The 4,886-nt window shown below is 34.5% G+C and overlaps 1 long non-coding RNA gene across 1 annotated transcript; it reads right to left on the reverse strand.

Annotated features, from left to right (window-relative positions):
* Positions 1–3,854: 3,854 nt before the first annotated feature.
* LOC143048246 (uncharacterized) lies at positions 3,855–4,648 on the reverse strand. Its single transcript, XR_012969771.1, has 2 exons — positions 4,130–4,648; positions 3,855–4,004 (listed from the first exon to the last, which is right to left on the reverse strand). It is a non-coding gene; the product is annotated as an uncharacterized LOC143048246 (long non-coding RNA).
* Between the last annotated feature and the right edge of the window lie 238 nt (positions 4,649–4,886).

Raw genomic sequence — 4,886 nt, forward strand, 5'->3', positions numbered from 1 at the left:
TTTTCTTTTTAGTAAAGGTTTTTCAAAGTTGATGACATAATTTTTACTGAATAGTCAGTTTTAAAAAATGAACTAGTTTTTATCTAAACTAGAAATTTCAGAAGTTAGTTATTGCACAAATCTTCAAAAGACTACATCACTATGACAGTATTGATGTTTATATTTGGTTGCCATGTTATTATGGTTTTTCATTAGTGTGAAAAGGGTGAATAGAGACCTTTTAGTCTTCAGTTAAATGAACATTGATTAGGTATGCTTGTCTTGAGTGTGAGAAGTCAGAGGTCTTAACTCCAGCTAGGTCAAACCAAAGGCTTTAAATTAGGATATATGGTGATTCTCTGCTAAGCATGTGGCATTAAGTCTTAGGAGTATAAGCTAAGACTGGATGGCTCAGAGACAAAATAATGTGTCTGAATAAGTCAAACTGAAACAGATAACACCATTTCCAAAATAAAAACAGATGAAAAAAAACCAACTGTCTACTAAGCACTACAAAGAGAACTAAAGATAGAGAATTGCTACCCCCTGCTCCCCAAAAAAGCTTGAAATAAAATAAACTATGGTTTTCTAGATTTTAACTGCTTAAAGAACAGTTGAAATAATTGTATATACAGAAGCTAAAATCAAAGTTCATAATTATAATAAATTATTTGTTATTTCACTTTTCCTATGCCTATATTGTTTCATATTCAGGTTCTAGTGACACATGTCAGAAGTCTAGCTTTTCTTGATAGAGATAATCTGTGAAAATGTAAGTTCACTTAGTTCACTGCGATGTTGATTTCAACACCTTCCAATGATATTTAGCATTATTTGCAGTTCTGATGGGTTGGAGCTTACCAGGGCAATGTCATCAGCACAGGTAGGCATTCCACAGTATATGTTTCCAAGACTAAATCCTATTGCGTTTTTCTCTAATCAAATTCTACTAACAGATCCTCTACAAATATCTTATATTTATGGGTTGACAATATTCCACCCTGCCTGACTCCTTGAAATATATTGAAGCTATCACTAAGTTCTAGCCACTTGACTGGTGGTAAGGCCAGAGTATAGATTTTTTAATAAGAAGCCACAGATCTGGGTGAATATTCAAATCTAGTATTTTTTCTTGAAGCAAAAGAGCCTGGACTGCTATCTTACTATCTTTCCTATATACCTAAATAAATAGTGTTATATTTAGGTATATAGGATATTTTTTTACTGAGACAAGTGCCTGTGCTTTAAAGTTGTTATTTGACGCTCAATCATGTAAACTTTTGATGTAAGAACAAAAACTTGTGCAATGGAGTTCGACTATGGAGAGTCATGTCCTCCTGCCTGCTGATCCGACCAGCATGTATGTATATCTGTCAGATTAAATTCACAGCACTTGCAAATGTCCGCACTGGATATGTTATAATTGCCACTGAACATTAAGTTAAAAGAGTATCAATCACACACAATGTTAGAAATAAAGAATATAGCAATCCTTGTTTTCAATTATCTATAATACTAAAATTACGAGGTCCAATTTGTCAGCCGTCATCACGTAAAAACGACGAATCAAAGAATTCAACTTTATATACAACTAATATAGTACAAAGGTGTAGATTAAAAAGTACACCACTCCAGGCCCTATTGTTTTCCACGTAATTAATATTGCCAATAATTAGGAAGTTCCGGGTCGAGTCCGATACCGATACCAATAGTATAATCACCTGTTACCTATTACCTTATCTGTACGTTCCACATCTGACAGGGGCACCACCAAACGGTGTATTCAGGATTAATATGCTATATACACGGGTCATAATTAAGGAATAACAGTACTGTAGTTGAAGAGTTGCCACCGTCAATTGTAGATTTGACGGTCGCAAATGCAGTTTTACTGGCGACGCGTAGCGGAGACAATAAAACGGAGATTTGCGACCGTCAAATCAAAATTGACGGTGGCAACTCTTCAACTACAGTACTGTTATTCCGATTCTAATGCATTACAAAAAGAAAAAAATACGATAAAACTTGAAAAAATGTCTAAATTTGTCAAATAAAAAAAAATCCGCGAAACTTCATGAATGATTTTGGCACAAAGACGTCATGGCTAAACGTGACGTCATACAAATGAAAACTTACAAACTGGAGGTTATTACGTTACCTGTACGCTTCAAATTCGGATAAAATTACATTAAAACGGCGAATTCGAGGTAGGTGTTGTTTTATTTTCGATTATATAGTAGTAATCGAACATTTGTTGATTCATCAATTCAAGATGGCGGGTCCCTCCTTAGTTACGCCTGGTCAACTGTGGATTTGACGGCAACTTTTAGCCAATGAAAAAAAATGTTACATCCAAATTGCATTAGAATCACAGGGTTGACACTACTAAATTGTCAAATTGTTACCTATTGTAGTATTTTAATCCGTAAGACTTTCCAAGATAACAATACGAATACTAAAAATCTGGACTAAAAATAAGTTTCAATTTGTTAGCGGGCATGACGTAAAACGGCGAATCAGAGAATTCAACTTTATTTATAACTAATATAGGACAATGCTGTTGATTAAAAAATACTCCATTCCAGGACCTTTTGTTTACCAAATAATTAAAATTACCAATAATTGATAAGTTCCAGTTCGACGGGTTCAATCAGAAAAATTTGAAAGCAAAGAAAAACGTAAAACGGCGAATCAGAGAATTCAACTTTATTTATAACTAATATAGGACAATGCTGTTGATTAAAAAATACTCCATTCCAGGACCTTTTGTTTACCAAATAATTAAAATTACCAATAATTGATCAGTTCCAGTTCGACGGGTTCAATCAGAAAAATTTGAAAGCAAAGAAAATTGTGTATCTTATAATCGGCATGACTTTAGGCAGCAACCATTTGATTTTCTGGGGGGGGGCTATGGTTTTTTTTGGAAAAAAAAGTTTGTTTCCAGTTTTTGGAGAAAAAAATAATTTGTTTTTGATTCTGAGAAAAAAAAATTGTTTGTTTCACCCTCAGCTGCCACTATATGTAATGCTAAAATTGAAAGAAAAAAATTGTTTTCGACTTGTCGTGAAAAAAATAGATTGTTTTTCGCCGCAGGCGAAAAAAAAAATTTGTCCAGAAAAAAAAACCATAGCCCCCCCCCCCCCCCCAGAAAATCAAATGGTTGCTGCCTTATCAGATGACAGTACTAATACTAAAATAAGGCTTGCGCATAGTTATATACTTTAATTCAGTCACGGACCCGCGATATCACGGGTGTGTTCTAGTTTCATAAAAACGTTTCGGTCAATGACCATACATATCGTTTCAGTGTTCACTCTTTTTTTATGTACACCTGTAATTTTGAGGTGAACTAGAATATGCAGTAGTTTATTGTTTTTATTATTGCACCAGAAGTTTGTCTTTTAAAAAAACCCATTCAATACGCGTATTGTCCAAGTACTAAAACGGTCCGGTACACAGACACAATACGATATCTACACATATAACAGTAACTTACACAAGTTTTTCTCCCTTTCTTTTCATATTTTATTGTCAATGATTAAACCAACAAGTAACACGTAATAGATATGAATTTTGAATTTGCATGTAATCCTCAATTTCCTGCATGTGTTCTGCTTCATCTTGGTTAGTCTATTGTTTCTTTTTGTCATTGCACTATCTGCATTCCAATACCTTATTGTTAGCCAAAGTTAGCCAACACTTACATGTTTTCAAAGAAACAGAGGAAGTAATAATTTTATCTTGGCACAATTAATAGCTAAGACTATAAATAAAACGAAAAATGTGTTGCTATATTTGTTATGTTTTTTCAGCAACCAGGCGCGTAGCTGCCTTTACGCAAAAAATCATTTGCTTGCACATGTTTTTCACAAAAAAAAAAAAAAAAAAAAAAAAATCCTGAAATTGAATTTCGGATAGTCTTTAGTCTTTCCGGATTATCGTGTCTGGCGGTGTCTGTACTTGCAACTACAATCACGACACAAAGTTTAACCCCGGTAGAAATCAAAATAAAAAAGAAGAAGCTAGATTTTTATTTTAGCAAGAAGGCAGCGGATAACGAAAGCCAAAACGTTTTATCTAATTCGCCCAGCAATTATACAGGCTCAATAAAATCACCTTGAAAACATCTTAGATTTATTTCCCTTACTTATAAGTCAAGACTTAAAAGTAGCCGTTCGATTTCGTATTCCCATTGTCATTTCGTCCAAAAGACTAGTATTGATTCACCTAGGGTATCTGTGTTACAAATGACCTTCTACCGTTGTCGTAGAAACCTCTCATTTGATTTTAAAATGACCCTCGTGAGAAACACCACGGGTGTCTTGCAAGAAGCAGGACCTGCTTACCTTCGGAGCACCGGAGGTCGCCACATTTTTTCGGGGTCCGTGTTTTTCATCTGTAGTTAGTTTTCAATGTTGAAAGTTTTTGCTTGTCATTTTGTGTCTTATCTGTTCCCGGGTTTCCAAATTACGAAACCCACTAGGATGTTACTATCGTTTCTTGAAATATGGTATAGTAAGAAACAGATAGGGTATTTATCATTTTCATCATAAAATGGTCCAAAAAAATTTTCGCCTCGCTTCGCTCGGCTCAAAAAATTTTCGTCTCGCTCCGCTCGGCGATATATGCTTGCACTTTATTTCAACTCAGCTACGCCCCTGGCAACTGTACAAATAAATTGTGTTGTAGTTTACCTCAAGACAAGCTTAAAAGACGGCGTTTCTTGCAAGTGTGTTGTTAGCTATATGCAATTATCAATTATAAAACGTTTTTTATGCAGTTAAGCTGCATTATGCGAGCACCCTAGATTTGTGTTCTACCCAATAAATCCTGAAATACTTGCCATTGTTATTATCTAGCTTGCTACTATGTTATATATAACTAATTGAACACTTTTTTAATAC

The sequence above is a fragment of the Mytilus galloprovincialis genome, chromosome 10 (assembly GCF_965363235.1).
Source record: "Mytilus galloprovincialis chromosome 10, xbMytGall1.hap1.1, whole genome shotgun sequence".
Classification (NCBI taxonomy): domain Eukaryota; kingdom Metazoa; phylum Mollusca; class Bivalvia; order Mytilida; family Mytilidae; genus Mytilus; species Mytilus galloprovincialis.